This window comes from Nycticebus coucang, chromosome 14, assembly GCF_027406575.1.
Source record: "Nycticebus coucang isolate mNycCou1 chromosome 14, mNycCou1.pri, whole genome shotgun sequence".
NCBI lineage: Eukaryota > Metazoa > Chordata > Mammalia > Primates > Lorisidae > Nycticebus > Nycticebus coucang.
In genome coordinates this window covers 65,523,001-65,538,614 of record NC_069793.1, presented here as the reverse complement: position 1 = coordinate 65,538,614, position 15,614 = coordinate 65,523,001, and the positions used below count along the sequence as shown (strand labels likewise).

At 46.1% G+C, this 15,614-nt stretch overlaps 1 pseudogene; it reads left to right on the top strand.

Annotated features, from left to right (window-relative positions):
• Positions 1 to 14,172: 14,172 nt before the first annotated feature.
• LOC128564522 (cGMP-gated cation channel alpha-1-like) lies at positions 14,173 to 15,187 on the top strand (annotated as a pseudogene).
• Positions 15,188 to 15,614: the final 427 nt, after the last annotated feature.

The window sequence follows — 15,614 nt, the reverse complement described above, 5'->3', positions numbered from 1 at the left end:
GGGTACAAACCCTAGAGGTTTTGCTCTCCTCCTCCCCACCCCACACCTGCTATTTGGCCCCAGCCCAACTGTCCCATGAAGCCCATGCTGTGACATATCTCTCTTTGTCACCAAATTGAGTGAACAACCTACAAATATTTCCTCCCGCACGCAGGTGCCTGTGTATGTTTGTCCCTGGTCTGGAGGGCCTCACGGTTTGAATGGGGAAATAGATCCAAACTCAGATGCAGGCCATGACAAACTGATGGGATGCCCAGCCATGGGGTTCCAGTCAGGGTCATGTCCCTGAAGAGAACAGTAGTTAGGTTGGAAACATGATCAGGTGGTGTCCTCCTATAGGCAAAAGGAAACAGGCTCTCCAGCTAGGAGGAACTGTACTTACAAAGGCCCAGAGAAGGGAGGAACTGGCTGGTGGAGAAGTGGAGGGATGGGGGTGGGGGAGATAAGCCCAGATCAAGAAGGGCCTTGAATTTCATTTAGGCTGTGGAGTTTGGCTCTAATCTGTGGGCAGTGGAGAGACTCAAGTAAGGGTTTTCAGTAGGAGAGTGACTCAGATGTGCATTTTAGGAAGATCCTACTGGAAAGCAGAGAAATTATTTCAATGAGGGAGTGTGGGCAGAGATCATCCTCTGAGCGGTATTCTGTGCCTGGGGTGGGAGAGGAGAGAAATTCCAGACATGTGGGATTGGCAAGACTTGGTGACCAATGCCATGGGGATACAGAGAGAGGACTGAGAGGCACTCTGGGAAGTGCCCTGGAAGGTGGGGTCCATGCTGCCCCAGGAAGAGCCCTGAGTGGCTGCTCAGCACCGCCCTAACATCCTACCTGGTGCTGGGTGGAGCTCTGGCAGGAGGGAGGGGCAGCTGTCTGGGGATGCCAGGGGAGAATGGGGAGGAGCCTTTTGCGGGCCATCAGGATCACAGAACACAAGGCTTGGTTGGGCTCACTGGCTTCTCGTAGCTTCCCTGCTTACCATGAGTCTGCGGAGTAGATGCTATTACTCCATTCTATAATCAAGTTGTCTGAGACTCAATTATCCACTGAGGTTAGGATGTGAGCCCTGCCTGTCTGACTCCTCTCCAAGGGCTTTCTCTGAAATAGGACACTCAGGAGGGCAGGGTCTCCAGCTACAGTCTATGCAGAACTGTTGTGGGGAACAAGGGAGGTAAGCAAGAAGTAGGTTGGGACCCTAGAGAAGGAGCTAGGATCAGCTTTGTGTGTGTGTTTGGGGCAGAGGGTCGGGTGGTGGGGCAACAGGCAAAAAGGGAGAAGTTTATGGCCACCAGGTGGTGCCAAACCTTTGCTGTCCTCAACTCCCAGGGGTCAGAGAATGGTATGTCGGGGTGGGGGTAGGGGCTGTTGGGACTAACCTCCCTCTTTGGGGGCTAATCTTACTTCCATTCAGGTTGAGTATCCCTTATCCGAAATTCTTGGGACCAGAAGTGTTTTGGGGTTTTTTTTTTTGGATTTCAGAATATGTATATACTGTGTGTATATATATATATATATTTTTTTTTTTTTTCTTTTCTTTTACTTAAGACAGGGTCTTGCTCTGTTGCCTTGGCTATAATGCAGTGGCATCATCATAGCTCACTGCAAGTTCAAATTCTTCTGGGCTAAAGTGATCCTCCTGCCGGAGCCTCCCAAGTAGCTGGGACTGCAGGAGTGCGCAGCCACACTTGGTCAGTTTTTCTATTTTTTGTAGACATAGAGTCTCACTATGTTGATCAGTCTGGTCTTGAACTCCTAGCCTCAATTGATCTTACTGCCTTGGCCTCCCAAAGAGCTAGGATTACAGGTGTAAGCCACCATACTTGTCCTGGATTATGGTAGAACCTCTGTAAGTCAACCACTCAAGGGACTGTAACAAACTGGTTAACATAGGGAGGTGGTCAATATAAGGAAGTAGGCCTGCTATACGGATATGTACATGTGGTGCACATCCGGTCTATGAAAGTTAGGTCAGCTTAGGGAGGTGGTCAACTGTGGTGATTCTACTATATTGGCATATACATAATGAGTTATCTTGGGGATGGGACCCAAGTCTAAATTCACTTTTTAAAATATACCTTATACACATAGCCTGAAGCTAATTTTATATAATATTTTTAATTATTTGGGGGCATAAAGCAAAGTTTGTGTATATTTAACCAGGGGTGGAGTTTTCTACTTAAGACATCATGTCAACACTGAAAAGGTTTTGGATTTTGGAGCATTTTGGATTTCAGATTTTCAGATTAGGTATCCTCAACCTGTGTGCCCCTTTCAACACTCACAAACACAGCAGCCTTCTCACACCAACACACGCATGCATACACACTCGGTTTCTCTTTCACATACAGACACCTCTACACCTATACCCTATGCAGACTCCACAGAGAAAACAGGGAAGTGTTTCTTGGGCACCTCCAGCCCCTGTAGCTGTTCTCTGAACAGGACTGAGGTCCATCAGTTCTACCTGAGTGAGATCTCATGTTCCCTGGGGGTGTCTGCCTGCTGAGTGCTCTCCCTCTGTGGGAGGATCCCTGGGAAGGCAGGGCCAGCCTTGCTATCAGGTGTGGGCAGAAGTGATGCCTCCCCCAGCCCTCTTCTATGTGTGAAATATTCTGAGTCAGAGCCAAGGTCAGGAAGGGGGCTAAGGATGGGAGGAAGGGATAGGTGATGAGGGCACTGCAGGCAAACTAGGAAAGTGGGCTGGGAGGAGGGGAGGTGCAGCAGGCCTTGGCCCACCCTCATTGCTAAGCCTCCCGGCACACAGTCTCCTTATCACAGGTGTGGTGGCGGGGTCCTGGGTGTGAGGAGAGGAAATGAGCCAAGGAAGGCATGAAGTAGCCAAATGGGTGGGAATGCAAAAAGGATGCAGACTCTTAGGAGGGTGCCTGGTCCAGGGAGGCGAAGGAGCTCCGTGCAGGAGTGGAGCCCCCCTGGCCAGTGTAGTGGGCAGACCAGGGCAGCCATTGCCCCAACGCCAGGCTCTGGACAGCACCTGGGTTTGGAGGGAATGAGAAGGGTGAAGGGAAGGAGGCAGAAGGCACAGTGGTGTAAGGAGATCAAGGATGTCAGAGGGGGCCACTTAGTGACATAATTCACACTTCTGGGTTCTCTCTCCTGAAACACAAAGCAAGAGCTGTCCCCACACACAGGCGCCTCTGCTCTCCAGGCTCTTTGCAGTCACTCTCAGCCTCTCTTCTTCTCCTGGTAGGATGAGCTTGAGGATTCCTCACTGTCCTAGTTTTTCCTTCCCTAAACTGAGGTGATGAACCCTGCTAGAGGCCTTTCAGATGAGGCAGGGAGGAGGAGACTTGTGTAGGAACGAAATCTGACAGGTGGCACTGCCAAATTGTCCTCTGAGGGAGTACCAGGGTGAGTCCAGGAAGCAAAGTGCCATCAGGTTTGGAGACTAATGAATCAGGAGTGAGAATGCAAGGTGAAGAGACCTCCTGCCAAGACAGCTGCCTCTCTCACCCCCTAAATCATCCCTGGAGAAACTATAGAACTGAGTGGGGATGTAGGATTCTAGGCAATGATAGCAGTGGCCTGGGGTGGATTGGGGATGGGGACAGGTAAGAGTCAAAGCTGGGCTGGAAGAGAGCACTTACCTTTCTCCTGCTGCTGGGACGGTCATTATATGCTCCCCTCTGCGAGATTCCTCAGGTGAGGAGCTGATGTGGAAAGAAGGGGCTGACTTGGTTTCCTTGGGCATCACCCAAAGGCTCCTCCCCCCATCCCTGGGCTAGTGGCTCACAGTCTAGGGCAGCGGTTCTCAACCTGTGGGTCGTGACCCCTTTGTAACAATGAAAATACATAGCGGCATTAGGAAGGTTGAGAACCACTGGTCTAGGGAGATACCTCATCTGGGCACTCCTTCTCTTATAGAGGTCCTAGTCAGTGGAGGCACCAGCTAAAAGCAGTGTCCAGCTTCCGCTGCGTGGTACAGCCATCACCTCCATCCTTACCTGAGCTAGGAGCCCAGCACAGACTAGGGCCTGCCTTCAGCTGGTCCCCAGCACACATCACCTATCTGACTCATGCTACCCTCAAAGGAGACATCTGCCTGCAGGTCTGAGAGGACCATGACTAAAAGAAAGAAAACAGCACACAAGTCTTAGGTAGACTTGCTGGAACAGATGGGCCCTGAATTTAAAATAAATGCTTTAAATTTCTTAAAGGGAGATATTAGTAACATGAAATAAGAACAAGAAATTATTTTTTAAAAACTTTGAGTATCAGCTTGGCACCTGTAGCACAGTGGTTGTGGCGCTAGCCACATACACAGAGGGTGGCAGGTTCGAACCTGCCCGGGCCAGCTTAACAATGACGACTGCAACAAAAAATAGCCGGGCATTGTGGCAGGCACCTGTAGTCCCAGCTACTTGGGAGGCTGAGGCAAGAGAATCGCTTAAGCCCAAGAGTTTGAGGTTGCTGTGAGCTGTGACCCCACGGTGACATAGTGAGACTCTGTCTCAAAAAACCCCCCCAAACTCTGAGTATCATGTATGAAACCATAATAGTTGAAATAAAGTAATAAATAAGTAGAGCAGGCTTCAACTAAGAAAAAAACAGTGGACTCTGAGGATCTGCTGCACAAACACTTGGCAAAAGCAGTAGGAAAGGAATCAAAAAATAGAAAGTATGAGAGAGAATGAAATACAAGCGATGGGGAGGGTTAATAAAAACATATGCAGTATTTCACAAATTTAAGACTGCAAAGAGAAAATTCTAAAAACTTTCAGAGAGAAAATGCAGCTCACCTAAAAGGGAGAACGAGGGTGGCGCCTGTGGCTCAGTGAGTAGGGCGCCGGCCCCATATGCCGAGGGTGGCGGGTTCAAACCCAGCCCTGGCCAAACTGCAACAAAAAAATGGCCAGGCGTTGTGGCGGGCACCTGTAGTCCCAGCTGCTCGGGAGGCTGAGGCAAGAGAATCGCATAAGCCCAAGAGTTGGAGGTTGCTGTGAGCCGTGTGACGCCACGGCACTCTACTGAGGGTGGTACAGTGAGACTCTGTCTCTACAAAAATAAAATAAAATAAAATAAAAGGGAGAATGAATCATGTTATCATCAGAGTTCTTAACAGTATTCACTGCTGGTTGGAATGCAAAATGGTACACCCAAAGAATGCTTGCACACATCCCCTACACTCAACAGATAATAAACGGTCTTTCTGCATATACCAAATATTTGAAAAGCGACCACCTATTAGGCCACAGAGAAGCCTCAAGCCTCCAAAGGATCAATGACGCAAAGTTTTCTGATCATAGTGCAATACTATGTAGATATTAACTACTATGTAGATATGTAGATATCGATGTAGTGTAGATATTAACAGACATGAATAACAAAATAATGATTAAAATTTCCACGTAACTGGAAATGAAATAGCATGTTATAAATTACTTTTAAGTTAAAAAGAAAGCAATACAGAAAATTATGAAATACTATACATAAAACAGTACTGTCAGAAAAAAAACTCCACTATATTCTGCACCAACATTTGTGAAATGGCTGAAGCAGTAATGGTGAAATGCATATCTTTAAATTCATTTGTCAGGAAACAGAAGACTCTAAAAATGAAACAAATGAGTTCAGCATTCAACTCAAGAGGCTTCACTCCATGTGCCTGTGAGTTTTTGTTCCTCCAGACATCAGGTGCACAGGGTTGAGCTAATCATACTCCTCAGTTCTGTGCAGCGCACCTGCCCCCAGCCAGTCTCCTCTGAATCCCTTAATTGCTCTTGTTTTGAGAACTTATCAGTCTCTAAGAGGAGATACTTTCAGAGAGTCTCTGGCAGGTTCCAGGCCTGTAGAAAGCTTTGCTAAATGCTTACTGAGTGAATGAAAGAATAAATGAATGTGCAGAAGAGTACAGTTAAAGGAGGAAGAACAAATGACCCAATTAGTAAGTGAATATAGGTGAATGAGTTCTAGAATGAAAGTGTGGGTGAATAAAGAAGGTAAGGGCGACTGGGTTGGGTGAGTCAGTGCATTGATGAATGACAGGTGGGTGAATGGACGAGGAGTGGGATGAGGGAGGGCGGCCCATTTGCCCAGACTTTGGGGATTGCTCTCCTGACAGCAGGCACAAGCTGAAGTGGCTGCAGGTCTGTTTGGTGTTCTGAAGGGTCCCTAGGCTGCATGCCTGCCCCATCAAAGAAAATGTTGGCAACCTCATGGGGGAATTAATACTTGGGAAGACTGAGAGGGACTGCAGGGAGAAGAATACGGTGTTCCTAAATCTGAAGACCAACCGCTAGTCCAGGCAGCTGGAGGTGAACTGGCTCTGCTGAACAGAGGCCCTCATCCTCCCAAGCTCAAAGTAAAAGCTGCCCAGACCTGGGACTACAGGGGCAGGGGCCTTGCAGCAGCCCCACTTCCCCACAGCAGCTGCAGGGCTCAGGTCAGGTAGAAATACCAGGTCTTGAAGGAGCAGTGCCTCATGTAGCGCTCCTGGGAACCGTGGCTGTCCACGCTGCCTCGCACAGTTTCTAGTTCAGAGAGTTGGATGAGTTGATGTGGGCCAGGACTGTGCTCCCAGGCCTCCTGCAGCCACAGAGGCAGCATCAAAGGTGTCCTAAGCCAGGTCATAACCATGAAGCCTCTAGTCTGGGGCAGGATGGAGGGAGGGAGTGAGCCTCAGCCTGGGCTAAGCCAAGTTGTAGGCCAAGCCTATTCTGGGTGCTGCTTAGCATTAATTGCATTGCTAGCAATCCGCTGATATAGAGAGGTCATGTGACCTGCCTAGGGCCACTCAGCTGGGACCTGATGGAGCCTGGATTCAGACTCCAAAGCCATGAGTCCATCCCACCTTGTAACAGCTCCTGAAATCAGATAGGGTGGGTGGTCCTCAGGCTAGGAGGCCATGCTGAGGGGAAGGTACCTCCCAGGAAGGAGCCGCAGAGCCTCCTGGGGCTTCCTTGTCTCCTCTTGGCTAGGGCTGAAGGATCAGAACAATCCCTTAAATGGAAGGCTCTCCATGGATGGGATGATTATTGTCCCCTTTGTAGGCAAGGGAAACTGAGGACCAGAAGCTCAGCTGGCTGGAACCTCCCTTAGAACAGGTGGAGCTTAAAGAGCAACTCCAGTGTCAGATGGGGAAACTGAGGTTCAGAAAGGGGCAGGGACTTCCAAGATCACACAGAAATCCAGAGGGAGAACAAGGAGAGCAGCAGCTCCCATTTCCTGGCCCAGGGTTCTCTCCCCTGTCCCAGGAATGGCAGGTGGTCTCTGGTCCATCAAATCCTGAACCTTAGACCCCACCCTGGGCTCTCCCTGCACACCAGGCTCTGGGGAGCTGACTTGTGTCTCCCACATCACTGTGTCCTGTACCTGTCTGGTGCAAGTTAGAGCACCTGACCCCACTTGCTTCTGAACTACTCATCTGGCCCTCAGCTTAGACTACCTGGGCAAGGTGTGTCTTTTAGGGGCATATGGGTTCTCTTCCCCAGTTAGATTGCAAGCCCCTTAATGTTGGAACAGATCCATCTCAGCTCTGATTTCCCCATCCTTATATAGAGTAGGTACTCAAAACAGGTATACTGATTGACAGAAAGTAGCAGAGTCTGGACTCAAATGCATACATTGGTCAAAATTCAGCTGAAGACTGAAGGCGACCCTAGGAAAGTCTCCAGAATTCTGTCTCTAGGTAGTTTTCTCCTCTCTGGTGCCCTCCTCAGACACATTAACTCCATTTCCTCAACTCTGGGAGACTCCAGGGCTTCACCTGGGCTCCCCTGCTGGTGCCGTGGCATGGGAACTCTCTCCAAGAAAGAAGCCAAGCAATTGTAGGCCTCACCACGTTTGTTTCCTACTTCTTAGGAATCATAGTCATTGACTGATTTCCAAAGCCTTGAAAATCTTCATTGCATATATTTTTTCCTTTGTTTATTATTTTAGACAGGGGGGTAAATCTTTTTTTAATTTCAGATTAACCTGAGGGTACAAACCATTAGCTTGTATAGTTTATTCATGTATGGCTAATGTCCAAGTTGTTGCTGTGTCCTTCCCCAGGGAGTGTGGACAGCCGGGTAAATCTAATCTTTATTATTCCATCTTGGATGGGACTATAAGTTTATTAATTTTTATTGCCATACAGTACTCTATGTTTGAATGTTAATAGATATTTGGATATTAACATTTTGGCTATTAGGAACAATGGTCCTATGAACATCCTTGTATGTGTATGTTTTCTATTCTATGAATATATTAGAATTTATGTATCTAGTTCTACTATTAATTTACACCTTCAAGATTCCATCTGGGATCATTCTCTTCTACCTGAAAAATACCCTTTTAGTATTTCCTGTAGTACAGACCTGCTGCCAATACATTCTCTAATTTCTGCTCGTGTAGAAATATCTTTATTTCTTCTTTATTTTTGAAGGATATTTTGGCTGCTATCAAATTCAATTTTAGGAAGTATTTTCTTTTAGCACACTGAACATAACATTCTACTTTCTTTGGATCCCCATTGCTGGTGATGAGAAGTCAGCTATCAGTCTTATTATTGTATCTCTTTGGCTGCTTTTAAGATTTTATCTTTGTTTCAGGTTTTCAGCAGTTTTATCACAATGTGCTTAGGTGTGGTTTTCTTTGTATTTACCCTGTTTGAGATTCACAGCATTTATTTTTTGTGCATGTGGTTTGCAAATAATATTTTTTCAATCTGTGGTAATTTTCTCTTTTTTTAATATGATCTTCATAAAGTATAGATAAATCCATTTCTCATAATTCTCAAAGCATGATAAGAGAATTCTGCAAAATTCTAATGATACACTGGGATAACAGAAGAGAAATAATAACGAAGGCATGGGGAAACGTTTTAAATTAACCACTAAATTCTTGTCCTTAGGATTCACACTTAACACCCCTGTGTCCTCAGTGGCAGTCTGTCTCCTTAGCTCTTATTAATTTTTTTTAGAGACAGAGTCTCACTTTATCGCCTTTGTTAGAGTGCTGTGGCATCACAGCTCATAGCAACCTCCAACTCCTGGGCTCAGGCGATTCTCTTGCCTCAGCCTCCCAAGTAGCTGGGATGACAGGCACCCGCCACAGCACCTGGCTATTTCTTGTTGCAATTTGGCTGGGGCTGGGTTCGAACCCGCCACCCTCCTGGGGCTGATGCCCTACTCACTGAGCCACAGGCGCCACCCTGTCTCCTTAGCTCTTGATCTGTCACCAAGGATGTGTCCTACCTGGAGTCAGGGCTTTCTACCCCCTTGTCTGATACCTGGTGAGAAGGGAAAGTAATTTCCCTTTGTCTCTCTTGTTTAAGGTATGCTTCTCAGTCAATAATTACATTTTAATGCAGAGAAGTTTAGGATTTCATTGTTTAGAACTAATCCATATCAGAATATGATTTTTAATTTACCATGGAATAATCAAAATGTCTCTTAAAATATTTTGCCCCAAACAATAGATAGCTCTGTTCCTAAAGACAAATTCTGCTTCTATTTTTTTTTTTTAAGAGACAGTCTCTCTTTATTGTCCTTGGTAGAGTGCCGTGGCGTCACAGGACTCACAGCAACCTCCAACTCCTGGGCTTAGGTGCTTCTCTTGTCCCAGCCTCCCGAGCAGCTGGGACTACAGGCACTTGCCAGAACGCCCAGCTATTTTTTTGTTGCAGTTTGGCTGGGGCCGGGTTCGAACCCACCACCCTTGGGATATGGGGCTGGCGCCCTACCCACTGAGCCACAGGCACCACCCTCTGCTTTTATTTCTATATGATGTATATAAAAGAATATAAAAAGGAAAATCCCAGAAGGTTTAATATAGAGGTCCCCCTTTCTCCAGCTTTACTTTTAGCCATCAATATTGAGATTCCATCACAGTTGACAATGGTCACTCTAAACCTATATTTCTGGCTATGGTGGGTCAAGGCCAATTTATTTACTTAGGCTTGATGATGTGGACAGTGTGGGGCAGAGCACAGAAGTTGTCACTGGCACAACAAGGAATTCTCTCCCCAGTGGGTCCCTGAGTAGGTCCCTGAGTGCTGGTGTGGACTCTCCCCCAAGCCCAACAGAATAAAGGATAGCCAGTGGGGAGGCCACCACCTGCCCTGGTGGATTTCTCACTCTCTGCTTTGACCATCTGGCTCCAAGTATACCCATAAAAGGAGTTAGGGCAGCAGCAGGGAGCCGCCTTCATACTTGTATCTCTACCTCTACCAGGTCATTTGCTGTTTCAGTGGTGAACCAAAATGGAAGCACCTTGTACCTGGTTTGAATCACCATTCTCACCTATTTTAGTACCAAGAGAGCCCTCTGTCATCTGGCCCAGCTCAGTAGCCCACATATCTATCCCAAACTGCAGATATAATCACCCATTTATCCAGTCTCTTCCATATTGCCATCCTGTGTTATAGAGGCTGGAAAAATAGAATGACTTGTCCCAGATGTCACTATACCATGGGTTTCATGTGTGACCTGAGTTCCATCAAGAAGGTGCCCCTGGTAAGACATGGAGGTTTAGTACACCAGAGGCATTGATGACCGCATGGGGATAGATAGAATCACCAGGAAAGCAGCTGTGAAAGAGGTGTCTGGGAATTCCCAAGAGATCCATGGAGGAGTTTTCTCATGGGTGCCAGGTTACAGCTGGCAGGGTGGTAATGTAGTTTCCACGAGAAGATTCTCACAGTGTAGTTGGGTGTTTGAGCTGGTTGCTTGTCTCTGGCCTTGCTGTCTTTGGCTGTATGGCACTAAGACTGGTTCTTTTCTCCCTCTGCGTAATCCTGCATGGTATACACAACTAAGAACCCTGACTGATGCAGGGTTGTTGATGCAGGTTGACTAATTGCCTGTCTCCTCCAATAAAACCCAAGTTCCTTTAGGAGATAGACTAAGTCTAGTTTATTTCTATGTCCTTAGCACCCAACCCAGAATGGAAGACAGAGTATCCACCCAGCAAACAGTCACTAAATGCTTCAATGAAATGCTAGTCGTTATTATTAAAAATCCAGTCTGAGCGATTGTATGTACTGAGGAGCCAGCAGCCAGCCTGCATATCTTTAGTAGGAGTTTCTTAGTGGTGGTCACTGAGATACTGACAGCCAAGCAAGAGTCACCTCATTCAACAGAAGAAAATAGTTTGCTCAGCAAAAACATGTCTGCATGATGAGCAGTCAGGCCTCCCACCAATGGAAATCATGTTCACTGCGGAATCATGCTGCGTGACCAGGTCAGACATGGATCAAAACAAACCAACTTGTAGCCTGGCAGCTCCAGCATACAAAATGATATTCACCATGAGTAGGGCATATAAAAGTAGGACAGAGAAAAATAGCTGAATTTATATTATGTGTCATCCAATCAATTTTAAAGAATCACCAATAGAAATTCCTCCTTAAACAAATGTCACCTAAAACATCTGTTTTCACCTCTTCATGTGGTGTGTGACTGGTGACCAACATTTAAGCCCTCAATTTTGTGTTCTCTCTTATTATTTTAGTAGTTTTTTCATGACACTCTTATAAGTCCCTGCAAGGGAAGCATCTGGGAAGCAGAGTGCAAAAGTTAGAGGCCTGGACTCCAGTGCCAGAGGGACCTGCACCTGTCATTTCCTTGCTGTGTGACTCTGTGTAAGGTGCTTAACTTCTCATTCAATCTCTTCATCTATAAAATGCAAATAATAATAATAAACTTCCTTGGTCGGGAGTGGTCCCTCATGCCTATAATCTCTGGGAGGCTGTTATGAGGATTAAATGAGAAAAGGTATGAGAGACTTTGGCCATTGTCAAAGCTGTAGCCATCTGAAATGCAGGGCTTCATAAAGGTGCATTTCTGGGAAGGAGGGAGCATAACTTCATCTCCAGACAGAGGCTAAGAGGTCAGCAGGGAGTTCCCTGGGAGAAGGCTTTGGCTTCAGACTCAGAAGGGGCAAAAGAGACTTGAGTTCAAAGCAGGTCACTGTGACATTCCAGGTAAGTGAGTGTGTGGGTTGAACTGTGTTTCCTGAGAGATATGTTCAAGTCCTCACCTACCTATGAAAGTGAAATAAGGCCTTTGGAAATAGAGTCTTTGCACATGTGATCAAATTAAGATGAGGTCAGACTGGATGCTAGTGGGCTCTAATCCAATGACTGATAAAAGAAGACTTTAGACGAAGAGAGAAATTTGCTCACACAGAACCACGAGACAATAAATTCCCACTGTTTGAGGTCATCCAGTTTGTGGGACTCTATTGTAACATCCCTAGACACCTCACACAGGTGTGTCAGAGAGGAGTCCCCAGGTCACAGGGTACAGGTGGGCTGGAGAGAGGAGGAGGCACAGTTGATGACTATCACTTTCCAGCTTTGGTGTCTTGGGTCCATTGGCAAGGGAGCTCACTCATTGAAGACCATCTGGGACATACACACAGAAGCCTGAACCTCGCCTCAGGTGGTGCAGTGCCCCCCTGCCATCTACCAGTTCTGCTCCAGTTAACTCAGGCAAAGGCGACAGTTAACTCAGACTCCATGTTCCCTTGGCTCTTCCACCTTTCCTGTCCCACTTGCCCCCTTCCCTTACAGGTCGCCTGTGTAGGCATCTGTCACCATTACATACCTGCTGTGGGCCTGGGAGGGAGCATTGAGGTGGGGATCCTGCCCTGATGGAGCTCACAGTAACCTGAGTGAAATGTTAATTTTTCAATACACACTTATTGGAAACATACTGTGTGCTGTCCCTGACTGGACTTTGGAAAGGCTGCAGAGGGAAATAAACCCAGATGCAAGCTTACAAACTAGTCAAGGAACAGACATTCATCCAATAAACCAAAAGCAGATATGAACCCATAACTAGGCCATTAAAAGAAAGAAGATGAAAGCCCAAGAGTCTCTGGGGGATCTGATCTAGTCATGGTGGTCAGAGGGGGGTTCACCAGAGGAAGAGATGCCTGGACTAAGACCAGAGGTATGTGGTATAAAAGGCGAAGAGGGAAGGGAAGAGTTTGTGCCACAATCTCAAAAGAAGAAACCCAATAGGACAGAGACTTCAGAAGAGTTGGAGGTGGGTGGCTGGAGAGTGAAAGGGAAGAGAAGACTGCGTGTGAGATGAGGCAAAGCAGGTAGGCAGAGGCCGGGCTTTATCCCAAAGGAACGAACACTATGGGCTCAATTAGGAAGACAGGCTGGCCAAAAACTGAGGCCAGTACTGTGGCTGCAGCATGGGGAAGAATCAGGAAGGTAGGTTCAGGGCTGTGGGCAGGCTGAGCAGGAGGCTCTTGCAGCAGTGCAGGTGAGAGCATGACGGTATCTTGGACTAAGGTCATGGACGACAGAGAGAAATGCACGGATTCAAGAGATGCACTGCATGTGATGGGTGGAAGGGAAAGAGAGGGGTTGGTGACTCTTAGTTTTCTGGTTTGTGCAACTGGATGGATGTTGGTGTCATTTTCTGGGAGAAGAATCCCTGGAAGATGACCAGATTTAGGGAACAAAATCCTGAGTTCAGGCAAAACTTCTTTTATAAACCATATGATTGCGTGAATATCAGCTGTTACTATTACTCACTGTGGGCTGGGTGGCTCACACCTCTAATCCTAGCACTCTGGGGGCTGAAGAGGCAGATTGCTTGAGCTCAGGAGTTCGAGACCAGCCTGAACAAGAGCGAGACACCATCTGTACTAAAAATACTAGCCAGGCATTGTGGTAGGGGCCTGTAGTCCCAGCTACTTGTGTGGCTGAGGCAAGAGGATTGCTTAAGCCCAAGAGTTTGAGGTTGCTGTGAGGTATGATGCCACAGCACACTACCCAGGGCAACAGGGTGAAACCTTGTTCCAAAAACAATAAAAATAAAGTAAAGCAATAAAAAATATTTATTGTATGCTTGCTGTGTGCTATACCCTGTGCCAGGTGCTGGAGGGGAAAAGGATGGAAATTGACATTTGATGCACATATGTGTGGAACAGTGGAGTAGAAAGATTAAGAGGGCACCATGAGGCGGTGCCTGTGGCTCAAAGGAGTAGGGCACTGGCCCCATATACCAGAGGTGGCGGGTTCAAACCCAGCCCCAGCCAAAGAAAAAAAAAAAAAAAGAGGGCACCATGGTTGGTCTTCTGGGGTGGGGGAACACAGCAAGGTGCTGGGGGGTGGCACTCCTGGAGAGGACAGAGAAGCTGCACACCCCTTCCCACACACTTCACCCTATGCGTTTCTTCCATTTGTCTGTTCTTGAATTTGTAATAAACCAGTAAATGGAGAAGGAAGAAGTCATGGTTATTGATCCCTGGGGCAACACATCTTACAACTATTTTGCATCACTCTATCTGTTAATGTGCAACTGGATTATGGTTACTGCAAGAGCATATTTTGATAAACTTTGCTCTGATTACCCAGCATATTGGTTCATTTTAGATTTCTTATCAGATGTGGTCTTTTTGGTATATTTGAATAAACAGTGGCATTTGTACAAATAGGGAAGGTTGCTTAGAACAAGAACTGATGAAGGAAGAGGTTAAAATCATAGAACAATATAAATCAAATTCGCAATTTAAACTTGTTCTATCAGTGGTGCTAAGTCATCTGCCATAGTTTAAACGGTGATGTAACTATCCAGAAATTAGATCAAACAGACTGTTAAGGATCTCTCATATGTCTGAATTCTTCCAGGGAACAGAAATGAGGACCCAAACATCTTTGGGGTTTCCAACCTTGTTATGTATATCGTTATCATTATCATTATCTACTGTAATCATGTGTGTACTACTGTATTTCCAAAGCTATTGGATTTGGAAGTGATGCATGGGTCTATGCTAATGTTAATAATCTTGAATTTGGCCATTCAGCTAGAAAATATGTATATAGCCTTTTCTGGTCTATACTGACTTTGACTACCATTAGTGAAAAACCACCTCCTGTGAGGGACTCTGAGTATGCCTTTCTGTGGTTGATTTTTTAATCAGAATGTTAATTTTTTTGCTACCATTGTTGGTAACATAGGTCTTATAACTTCTGACATAACATAGCCAGAGCAGAATTTTAAGCAAGAATTGATGCTATCAACAAATACAGCATTGCTCAGCAATATAGGCATTTTAAAAACATAATCAAAGGTTATAAAGGGTTATTAAATGGTTTGACTACTTATGGACCAATAAGAAAACAGCTGACAAGGAAGAAGTCTGGAAATATCTACCTGATAAACTAATCAGAAATTGCTTTCATGGTCACTTGGGCACATTTAAAAAGCATATATTTTGCTGGCTATGAGGCTAGTCTGTTGGAGTTGGATCCCAAATTTACAGTCCTGGAGATTTTGTTTGCAGATGATGAGATCACTCGGTTTGTGGTATTGAGTGACAGCAGCTACTTTGGTGAGATCAGCATGTATAATATTGAAGGCAGCAAAATTGCAATCGAAGAATGGCAAATATTAAATGAAAGTCTCTTCTGCCCCTTCTGACTCAGACTTGTTCTGTCTCTCAAAGGATGACCTCATGGAAGCTCTAAGTATCCAGGTGCCAAAACTCTGCTGCAAAAGAAAGGGAAGCAAATCTTGATGAAAGATGGTTTACTGGATATGAATATTGCAAATGCTGGAAGTGAACCTAAAGATTTCTAAGAGAAGGCCATCCAAATAGGGGTTAGTAGACCTCCTGCAAATAAGATTTGTCTGGATCCTGGCAGAGTATGAGTG